This window comes from Solanum pennellii, chromosome 7 (assembly GCF_001406875.1).
Source record: "Solanum pennellii chromosome 7, SPENNV200".
Taxonomy (NCBI): domain Eukaryota; kingdom Viridiplantae; phylum Streptophyta; class Magnoliopsida; order Solanales; family Solanaceae; genus Solanum; species Solanum pennellii.
The window spans coordinates 54,981,318-54,993,687 of record NC_028643.1 but is presented as its reverse complement, the minus strand read 5'-3'; positions in this window follow the sequence as shown (position 1 = coordinate 54,993,687).

Below are 12,370 nucleotides of genomic sequence, written 5' to 3'. Positions count from 1 at the left end.
GGGGGGGGGGGGGGGGGGGGAGAGGCTTCTCCTTTTCCTCTTCTCATCATTGCAGTAGTATTTAGAAATTTTGTAGTCTCCTATTCTTTTATGTGTCACACTATTTGTTGTTTTATTTTCTTTGTGCCGTTCTATTTGGTTGTTATACATTTCTTGCACTCTTACTTCAATAAAAAAAATTTTGAGCAGAGGTTCTATTTGAAACAATATCTTTACCCCATAAAGGTAGCGATAAAATCTTCATACATCCTACCTCCAAACTTCACTTGTAGGATTATATTGTGTGTTAATATTATTGAAAATGTCAAAACAAACATTAAATGTGATGAAAGGTGACGAATAATATAGTTATTAACAATCTTTGTTGGTCTCAATTTAAAATGCATTGCGAAAAATACGTAATTTGTATTTCCCATATAAGATGGGTTACATGTGCAAAACTAAATGCAACCTAATGGATTGAGTATATATATGTTGGTGAACTCCATTTGCCTATGTCTTTGCATTAGAATATCTTAAACTTGATGGCTGCTACATGAAGGTGCAGCAGTGTGTGTATCTTAATCAAAGCCCTTCGATGACTAGTTGTATAAAAACATCTTAAAATGCATGTCTTTGTGAGGGGTTCGAGAATGGGCCGAACCACAAGGGTCTATTGTGTGCGGCCCTTACACTTTTTCCAGAGCTTCTTTCCACGCATTTGAACCCAATATGTCCCGATTACGTGACAACAACTTTAGGAGTTACTCCAAATTCCCCTACTTTTCATGAGCTTTTAGAATTAGTGTATATCTTAATGAAGTCTTTAAATTAGAATATCTTAAGATACCAGGCTGGTTAATTTTATATGGTGTTCCCAGTTGACATTTATGATATTAAGAAATATCCAAGGACAAAATAGTACAACTTGACTTTAGATGCCATGTAGGGCCAAATGCACCATGTGAAAATGGATGAGTCTGAGATCTGTACATATTATCACATTGATTTTGAGAGTGGGATCAGTAACCCTGCACCAACCCATTTTTTTGGAGGCTAAGGTACAAGTTGTACAGAATTTAGTAATTTAGATTTGAATCCCATATCTTTAAAAATGCATTTAAATAGTTCTTTATTGTCGCATTAACATTGACAGAGTCATCATCAAACCCATCCACACCATATAATATGACTTGTTTTCTTACAAACTGAAAGAAATGAAGTATATGAATAATGATGAAACAGGAGGTACAAAGAAAGCAAGAAAATGAAAAGAAAAATGAAGATTGTGTTACCAACAAAATACACTACAACAAAATTAACATACCTAGCAGATTCAAACAAAGTGGATCTGGGGAGGGTAAAGCGTACACATTCCATGGCACTACCTCAAAAATGATGTAGATCCCCGACCCAAGAGACAAACAGTATGGAAAAAACATTATATATGAAGAAGAAACAGTAGGTAATACCGAAATAACAGATAGTAATAGAAACAAGACTACGAAATAATCAGTGGCAAACATTAGAGGAGTAAACATCAAATTTTGTTGAGTCTAAAAACAAATAAAGCCAAAACAAATATGAAATATTAGTTTGTGTTATTAAATAATAAAAATATTTTGTACCAACAGAGTACGTGAATATGTATCTTAAGGAAGTCTTTGATGAGTATTTGTTTAAGGCTTCAAACAGAGACACACCCTTAAAATTCTCTGGATATTCCATTTACAAACTCGAACTAAGTCATGTTTCAATTGAACACATCAAAGCCTAATAAAGTATTCTAATATATTAGACACTTTCTATTCAAATTTTGTAAAAACTTTTATTCTGTTTTCATTAGTCTATTATGTAGTTAACATAATCATATAAATTATATTCTCCTTTAAATATATGCATCAACCTTAAGTTGAAAAAAATTCTTAAGTTATTATGGCTTACTAAGGAAAATGCATAGAATTAAAGGATATGCCATATTTTTTGAAGTTAACTTAACTACCTAAAATATATATGGGAACACACACAAAAAAGTGTTCCAAAATTTATGTCAAACTTGTATAATTGAAACACTAATAGAAGTCGCATTGTTATATTATAACAAAGGTTAGTTCGAGTGGCTATTCAATGGCATGGCATATTTAAGGGGCCCAATATTTATGCCTTGTTTTAGAATATCTTGAAATGCATGTCATAATGGTCCATGAACCAGTAGAAGTGTGTATCTTAATGTAGTCTTTGTTGAGTCTTTATGTTTAGAATATCTTAAGATATTAGGCTACTAAATTTTTATATGGAACGGTCAGAGCTACTGTAACACTCCAGAAGTTCCATGATTTGAAATAGAGCTTCACCAATTAAATAATTAATAAGATAATGTTTCTAGACCTATATAGATGTATTAAACTCAATCAGAAAAGGTTAGAGCCAAAAAGACATAAAAAATCGGAAACTAGCTAAATTTAATTAGTAGACATCCCTATTTTTGGTGAAGGTTTGGGTGTCTCAAATGAACTCCAAAACATGTAAATAATTTAAATAGGTGAAATATAGTATAGATGGTCTAAAGGACTGGTCAGGACTCTCGAAGGACCGCCCTAAGGGTCCTTGAGGATGACACAAACATTGGTAACCAAGTCGCCAAAGCAGCTTGCGACAGCAAGGATATAATGCCCCTTGTGTGTCGCGAGCCAGCACTGTCTAGGAAAATTTTGCCTCACGACGCGGGGACTTCATGCACTCACTGCCTGTAACAACACGTATCAAAGCACACCAAAAACCAGCTTTTATGAAATATCTGCAAGTGCAACCAACGGGGCCAGCGACGGACCGTAGACTTACCCCTGATCCGTCCTGCACATCCGTCAATTGGGTAAGAAACCCCTAAAATCTCAGCTTAGGAAAATTAGGTTAAGTCATGATCGACGGAAAAACCTAAGGTACGTAGTTTGTGACCGTCGATTGATACCCCATTTACCCACTCTCTAACAAGAGCCATGTATGATCAGCACAGTCCGTAGGTGGACCACAGTCCGTAGGTCTTACCGTAGGTGGGAATTAGCAAACAATTAAGAGGGAAACTCAGTTTGCTCAACTTCAGATGGTCATTAACTCTTTGGACAAGACTAATTAGTTGTCTTGTGACCTACCCACAGATAAATAACTGATTAACTATCCATAGCCACCAACCTTGCTAAAATTAGACCTTCGAGTATAAAGATATGCTCATTTTAGTAAAGGTCCGTCAAACAGAACCAACCTAAGGACAACACAACGGACCATCAGTCTTGGTCGTTGTTTGGTCCGACAACAACTAACCCAAGGGTCTTTTGGTCTTTTCCACTTTGTTTTAACCATAAGAAACGTCGATTTGACCCTAAATCATCAAATCTTAGTCTCTTTAAGCGTAGAAACATAACAAGAACTTACCTAAGTCAGAATCATCAATAAAAAGATAGAAAATTAGAATCATGAAAGGAGAAAAAGCTCAAGAACCCTAGTTCAAGAATAAAGAAAGTTTCCAGTAGTTCCGGCCATGAAATCTAAGTATTTCTCCGCGAATCTCATCAACAGGTATTTGGGATTTCACTAGTGGGTTCTTTTCACCCATTGGATCACTAGTTTTTAATCAGTTCTTGATTCTCATCATGATTAAATGTAGGGTTCCTAGAATTTCAATAGAACTTCATTATTTAGTTAAAATATATGTTCCAAATTAAATTATCATATTATTACTCAGATTATCGCTTGAATTTCAGAACCCTAGCTTTGTATTTATTTAGTTCTTGAATTACACATGCTAGGTCAGGTATTTCAATCATAGAATTATACATGCTTCAGTTTTTAATGCATCATTATCAGATTTAATGTTGCATTCTCAGTTTGCATGTTCTGATTCGAGATATCCATTATTTACATAAATTCAATCATAATAAGTTAATTTACATATTTCATTCAGAGTAGCATAATACCGAATTGGATTAGGGTTCAGCATACCCAATTAGTCCAAGAACTACTAGCCAAGTAGGTTGTAAGTCCCCTCTGTGGGCAATCAGTTTAGTTATCACGCGAACATGCTTTTATACCTTTTGGAGGGTATATTGTGTCCTCTCGATGGGTCCACATTTAGCTCATGTAATTTTATTATCGGTTATTAGCCACTCCCACAGTTTTGTAAGACTCTCAGTTTTGACCATTTATTTGCATATTCAGTATTCATTTTAAGCATGTTATAAATTTGTCATTACATCTAGTTAACTCAGAATTCCGTATATCATGTTCAGATTATTATACTTACTTTTGTGGTTGTCTAATTATGTTTTTTAAGCTTTATTCTATACTACATGATTGGTACCTTCAAGTACTGAGACATACGTGTGCTAAATGTTCTCGTGATGTAGGTTCAGGTTTTCAGCATCCAGATCACTCTTAGATCGATCTCCGATCTCCATTTAAGCAGAGTCTGATTATTTCTCATTCTCCGAGGACAAAAGTAATGAGTTTATTTTGAGTATTTATTCTTTTAGTGTCAGTTTTGCTAGATTTAGTTAGGGTCTGTCCCAACATTTCTAGTCATTTTAGATTCTATATTCAGACATAATTAATTTCAGCTTAGTATTGAGTTAATAACCTCTTTATATTAAACTCATCAGTATTTCATTTATCTCAATTATAAAATACGGGTATTCCCCCTCTTTTCAATATAAATTATGATTTATCTTCTGCATTCAATTTATTATCTTTAGTATGCTCATGATCATGTCATCAGTGTTAGCTTGGGATCACTTGTGGTCCTAGATTCTGTGTTCGCATCTCGGGGGTAGCTTGGGGTGTGACAAAACTTTGTATCAGATCACTAGGTTCAAGAGTCCTAGGATGTCTGAGAAGCCGCACTATATAGAGTCCTTTTAATAGGTGTAAAGTGCACCACTTCTAATGAGAGGAAGGCTATAATGTGTTTTAGGAAAGTTTCACTTTCTTGTTACTCTTATCGTGCGTAAGGTCTGATCTTATTCCATTGTAACTTGACGTTCTACATTTCATATCATGCCTCCTTGTTGATCTAATGCAAGGAATGCGAATTCCAGGAATGTAAATGCAGCTCCTCCAGTCCCAGATCAAGAAGTCTCCTATGATGAGTTCAGGAATGCCATATAGATGCTGGCTCAGAGTATGACCATCAAGAACAATCGGGTTCATACGGCTGTGACTGAAATTAGTGGATAAGCAGCAACAAGGATTTATGACTTTGTTAAGATGAATCTACCTGAGTTCATAGGATCACATACTAATGAGGATCCTCAAAATTTCTTGGATGAGATCTAGAAGATATTTGAGGTTATGCAAGTCATTTGTAATTAATAGGTTTAGTTGGCATCATACAAGTTGAAGTATGTTGCTCATATCTGGTACATATAGTGGAAAGAGAATAGGGGTGAAAATGCAGCTCCTATCCCTTAGGATTGCTTAAGTGAGACATTTCTTGACAGGTTTTTCCCAATAGAGTTAAGACAAGCAAAGGCTCAGGAATTCATGAACTTAAGGCAGGGAAACAAGATAATCCAAGAGTATGGGTTGAAGTTTAACCAACTCTCCAAGTGTGCTCCTCACATGGTTGTTGACTCCAGGGCTTAGATGAATAATTTCTTGGATGGAGTGTTAGATTTCGTAAAACCTGAGTGCAGAAATGCTATGTTATGGGGTGATATTAATATCTCTAGACTGATGACTCATGCTCAGTAGGTTGAGGGTGATAAGATTAGGGAACGTGCTAAGTAGAGTAATAAGGCTAGGACTGGGAACTAAGACTATTCCCAGCAGAAATCGAGTGGTGGAAACCACTCGTAGAGTCAGCTGAAGTTTTCTGCCCCAGCCCCTTCATCAGCTAGTGTTAAATCCTCGGTCTATGGCATTAGCAAGACCAGTAAGTCCCCTGACTCGTCAAGGTAAATCATCTTGTACAGGTGGCGGTTAGCGTCAGAATAGGTTGTATGCTCTTCAGGCTCGCTAGGATCAGGAAGGTCCATCTGATGTAGTCAGTGGTGCATTAGGTGTCTTTGACCTTGATGTTTATGCATTAATAGATCCAGAGACTACTCATTCTTTTATAATTCCTTACATAGCAGTCTAATTTAGTGTTAGTCAAGAAACTCTCTAAAAACTCTTCTCAGTCTCTAATCTAGTCAGTGACACAGTTATAGCTAGACGGATATACAGAAATTGCCCTATAATAGTTTTGAAGAAAGTCACCTCAGCAGATCTTTTATAGTTAGAAATGGTAGACATTAATTTCATTTTAGGCATGGATTGTCTATATTCCTATTATGCTTTAGTTGATTGTAAAGCTAGAATTTTTCATTTTCATTTTAGAGACGAACGAATCTTAAAATGGAAGGGAAGTAGCGTAGAGCCTATGGGTCGATTCATTTCATACCTTAAGGAAAGAAAAATGATTTCGAAGGCCTATCTCTATCATCTAGTTTGGGTTAAGGATTTTAGCTCTGAAACCCAACTCTTGAGAAATTTCAAGTAGTTTATGAGTTTCAAGAAGTATTTCCAAAATATCTTCCAAGAGTCCTTCCCGCAAGGGAAATAAACTTTGGAAATTATATCCTTTCAGATACTTAGCCTATTTCTAATCCTTCTTAGAAAATTGCTCCAGCAGAGCTTAAGGAATTTAAAGAGTAGTTGAAAGACCTTCTAGATATGGGCTTCAGTAAACCTAGTATTTCACCATGGGGTAAAGTGGTGTTGTTTGTCAAGGAGAAAGACAGTTCTCTAAGAATGTGCATTGATTATAGACATGAACAAGGTCATAATAAAAAATAAGTATCCCATCCGAGAATTAGTTACTTGTTTTAACATCTTTAGGGCGCTAGTCTTTACTCAAAGATAGACCTCAAATCGGGTTATCATCAGCTTATAGTCACAGATAATGACATTCATAAAACAACCTTTAGAACTCGGTATGGTCATTATGAATTTGTAGTTATATCGTTTGGACTAATTAATACACCTTCAACTTTCATGGATTTGAAGAACAGAGTGTTCAAACAGTACTTTGACTTGTTCGTTGTCGTCTTTATTGATGATATCTTCATTTACTCTAGGAGTGAGGAAGAACATGAAAGTCATTTGAGAGTTATTTTGCATACTTACAAAGATTTCCAGTTATCCGCTATGTTTAGTAAATGTGCGTTCTGGTTTAAATCCATTGCTTTTCTTTGTCACATTGTATTTAGAGAAGGGATTCGGGTGGATTCGCAAAAAGATAGTTGCAGTGAAACGTTTCCAAGACCTACCTCTGCTACAAATATTAGATGTTTCATAGGTTTAGAGGGATATTAGAGAAGGTTCGTGGATGGATTTTCATCCATAGTCTCACCATTGACTAGGTTGACTCATAAGATTGTCAAGTTTCAATAGTCAGATAATTGTGAGAAAAGTTTTGCAGAATTGAAAACAAGATTGACTACAACTCCTATCTAAACTCTACAAGAGGGTTTACATGGTTATTTGATCTATTGTGATGTATCCAGGTTTGGCCTAGGTAGTCTGTTGATGCAGCGAGATATGGTTATAGCGTATGCCTCTAGAAAACTTAAGGTGCAGAGAAGAACTATCCAACTGATAACCTTGAGCTTGCAACAGTGGTGTTTGAACTCCACATATGGAGACACTACTTGTATAGTGTTCATGTAGATTTGTTCACTGATCATAAGACCCTTCAGTATGTGTTAACTCAAAAAGAGTTGAATCCTCGTTAAATGAGATGGCTTGAGTTCCTTAAGAATTATGGTATGAGTGTGCATTATAATCCTGGTAAGTCAAATGTAGTAGAAGATTCTCTTCTTTTGTAGTGGAGGCTAAGGAAAAGCAAGACAGTGATCCAATCTTGCTTGAACTTAAGGGTTCAGTCCACAATAAGAGAGTGGAGGTTTTCTTCCAAAGGGGATATGGTGTACTTCACTACCAGGGTAGATAGTGTGTTCCTGATGTGGGTGAGTTGAGAAAGCATATCCTTGCAGAATCCCATAACTACATATATTCTATTCATCCAGGTGCCACTAAGATGTACCGCAATTTGCGGGTTGTCTATTGGTGGAATGAAATGAAGAGGGATATAGCAGACTTTATGAGTTAGTGCCCCAATTTCCAGCAAGTCAAAGACGAACATCAGAAACATTGAGGTATGACTCAAGAGATCGATATTCCTACTTGGAACTGGGATGTGATCAACATGGATGTCATCACAGGGATACCTCGTACTCACTGACAACATGACTCCATTTAGGTGATAGTTTATAGGATGACTAAGTCTTTTCGCTTCCTAGAGGTAAAGACTATATATTCGGCAGAGGACTATACCAAGATTTACATTAATGAAATTGTGAGGTTTCGTGGGGTTCCTTTGTCGATCATCTCAGATAGAGGTCCTTAGTTTACATTTCATTTTTAAGTCATTTCAGAAAGGTCTTCGTACTCAAGTTAACCTTAGTACAACATTTCATCCGCAGACGGATGGACAGAAAGAACGTACCATTCATACCATAGAGGATATGTTGAGAGCTTGTGTGATTGATTTCAAAGGTAGTTGGGATAATCACGTTCCTCTTATATCTACCATTCCATCATTTAGATGGCTCCTTATGAACCTTTGTATGGGCGTAGATGTAGATTAATTGTTTGATGGTTTAAAGTAGGTGAAGCGGCTTTGATAGGGTCAGATTCTGTCCTTTATGCTATGGAGAAAGTACAACTAAATAGAGATTGACTTAAGACAGCCCAAGTAGTCAGAAATCTTATGCAAATATAAGGAGAAGGGAGATAAAGTTCACAGTTGATGATTGGGTTTTCTGAAAGTCTCACCTATGAAAGGGGTGAAGAGATTTGACAAGAAAGGGAAGATTAGTCCTAGATATGTAGTCCCTTAAAAGATCATGAAAAGTATTGTCAAGGTGACATATGAGGTAGAGTTGCTAGCAGAATTAGCAAAAGTGCATCCGGTCTTCCACATCTAACTTTTGAAGAAGTGTGTGGGTGATCCAGCCTCTATAGTGCCATTAGAGTGTATGGAGGTGAAATATAATATTTCCTTTAAGGATGTACCATTTAATTTTCTTGACCGTCAGGTTAAAAGGTTGAGAAACAAAGAAGTCCCTTCAGTCAAGGTTTTGTGAAGGAGTCAGTCAGTAGAGGGAGCTACTTGGGAAGAGAAAGAAGAAGCAACCATGAAGTCATTCATTCGTGAACTTAGGCTTAGATTCATGTTCCCTCCATTCTCACTTGCGTATTCAACGTATGTGCATGTTCTCGGAACTCAATTCAGTTAGAAACTCAGGTCTCAGACTTTAGTAGTAAGGTTTGATGCTCCCTCCCTCTATTCCATCTAGTTTAGTATTAATTCGAGGACGAATGTTCCCAAGGGGAGATAATGTAAAACCCCATATCCAAAAAAACACAAAAAACATTATTTTCACGAAAATTTGTAGGTGAAAGCAACGGGGCCATTGATGGAATGTAGAACGACCCAAGGTCCGTCCTGCACATCTGTCAATGGGGTCAGAAACCGCTAAAATCATAGCCTAGGAAAGTTTGGTTAAGTCATAATCGATGGACGGACCTATGGTCCGTAGTCTGTGACCATCGATCGATACCCCATTTTCCAACTCTCTCACAATATTCACAGATGACCACTATGGTCCGTAGGTGCACCCACGGTCCGTAGGTTCATCAACGGTCCTTAGGTCTAACCGTAGGTTGGAATTAGCGGACAATTAAGAGGAAAATGCAGTTGTGTTAACTTTAACTGGTCATAACTCTTAGCGCAAAATAAATTAGGTTTCCTTTGACCTACCCACATATAGATAATTGAATTGTCTATCAATATCCACAAACCTTGCTAAATTCGACCTCCAAATAAAAGATTATGCCCGTCTTAGCAAAGTTATGTCGAACAAATTCAACTTACAGACCAAGTGATGGACCATCGATGGAACGATGGATCATCAGTCCTGGTCATCCGTTTGTCTGACAACACCTAATCCAGGGGTCTTTTGGTCTTTTCCCACTTCCTTTAAACCTTAAGATACGTTGTTTTGACCCTAAATAATCAGATCTTAGTAACTTTAAGCCTCGAGACATAACAAGAACTTAACTAAGTCAAAATCATAAATCAAAAGTTAGAAAATTAGAAGCACTAAAAGAGAAAAAGCTCAAGAACCCTACTTCAAGAACGAAGCAAGTTTCCAACAGTTCCAGCCACGAAATCTAAGTGTTTCCCCGTGAATATCATCACCAAGTATGTGGGATTTCACTAATGGGCTCCTTTCACCCATTGGGTCCCTAATTTTCACTCAGTTCTTGATTCTCTTATAATGATTAAACCTAAGGTTCCTAAAATTTTTGCAAAACTTCATGGCTTAGTTAAAATATATGTTCCAAATATGATTATCATGTTATTACTCATATTATCGCGTGAATTTTAGAACCCTAGCTTTGTATTACTTAGTTCTTTAAGGTATTTCAGTTATACAATAATACATGCTTTAGTTTTTAATACATTATTAGTAGATTAAATGTTGCATTCTCTTTTTGCATGTTCAGTTTTGAGCTATCCATTATTTATATAAACTCATTCATAATTAGTTAATTTACATAATTCATCAGGAGTAGCATAATACCGAGATGGACTAGGGTTCAACATACCTGATTAGTCCAAGGGCTACTAGACAAGTAGGTTGTAAGTCCCCTCTGTGGGCAATCAATTTAGTGATCACGCCAGCATGCCTTTATAGATTTGGCAGGGTACATTGGGTCCTCTCGCTGGGGCATATACATCGGACTCCATAGTTAGCTCATATTGTTTTCTTATAGGATATTAGTGGCTTCCATAGTTCACTCAGACTATGTGCATTGACCATTTATCATTATATTCAATATTGAGTTTTAGCATGTAATAAATTGGTCATTGCATCCATTTAGCTTAGAATTCAGTATATCATGTTAGATTATTATAATTTCTTTTGTCCTTGTTCAATTATGTTTTATTTTAGATTTTATTCTATAGTACACGCTCAGTACCTTCAAGTACTAACACATATGTGTGCAAGATCTTCTCGTGATGTAGGTTCAGGTTGGCAGCATCGAGATCACGCTTAGATCAATTTCTGATCTCATGTTCAGCAGATTCAGTGGTGAGTCCTCATTCTCCAAGGACAATAGTAATGAGTTTGTTTTGAGTATTTAGTCTTTTTATTTCAGTTTTGCTAGATTTAGTTAGGGTCTCTCCAAACATTTCTAGTTAGTTTAGAGACTACTTTCAAAATTAATTAGTTTCAGCTTAATATTGAGTTAATAAATTCTTTGTATCAAACTCATCAGTATTTCATTTATCTATGTTACAGAATATGGGTAGTCCACTTTCTGTATAAATTATGATTTAGCTTCCGCATTAAGTTTATTATCTTTAGTATGCTCATGATCATGCCAGCAGGGTTAGCTTGGGATCCTTGTTGTCCTAGGTTCCGTGTCTGTGTCTTGGGTGTAGCTCGGGGAGTGACACTTCCTTGACCCATATTTTAAAAAAAAGAATTGGAATTGCCCAGGCAACGTGCAACCAATTCCCAAATTTATCCGTGCCATTTTTAAGTCAATTCAACTTCACAAATAGACTCATTCAAGTGAGGCGTATTTCACGTATAACAAGGGACGAGTGTGTAATTGTTTTAGGTTAGGTTTAAACAAATTTCATGCACTCTAAATCAAAATTAACATAGCCCTCTCATCTCTCTCAAAACTCTCGCTATATTCAACCACCATTGAAGAACAAGAAAAGCTAATGGAAGAAGCCGAAGACTCTAAATTTTTTATTCAAAATTCGTTGTGTAATCATCAATAAGTTATGTGTTCTTCAGTATTGATATTTATTTCCCCAAGAGTTCTTTCAACCGATGATTTATAACATTTCAAATTCCTAGGGGTTTTACTTTATAAGTGGGGTTTCTGCTAAACTATAGATTTATGACTATGGATGAAAAACTAAGATTTACTTTAGATAATTAAGTATGTATGGATGAATAATTGATATAGTATTGTTGGTTTTCGTGTGAAGCACGTTCTCTCCCAAAATAATTGATTTGATTATGTTATGTCTATAACTTAATGTCAGTTTAATGTGGGGATTGGAGCTATAGATTTGATGAACTCATAAATGAACTCTTTCCCTTCACCGTAACTATAAATTTGTCTTGTGTATGACTAGAGTTGTTTCCATTGGTTATTTTATAGATTATTTCTATATATTATTGGATGATTGTTATGAATTGAGTGTAAGTTCTCGATGAAGTTTCTGGGATGCAATAAGTAAGTCTTAAAAAGTCATGATTACTCT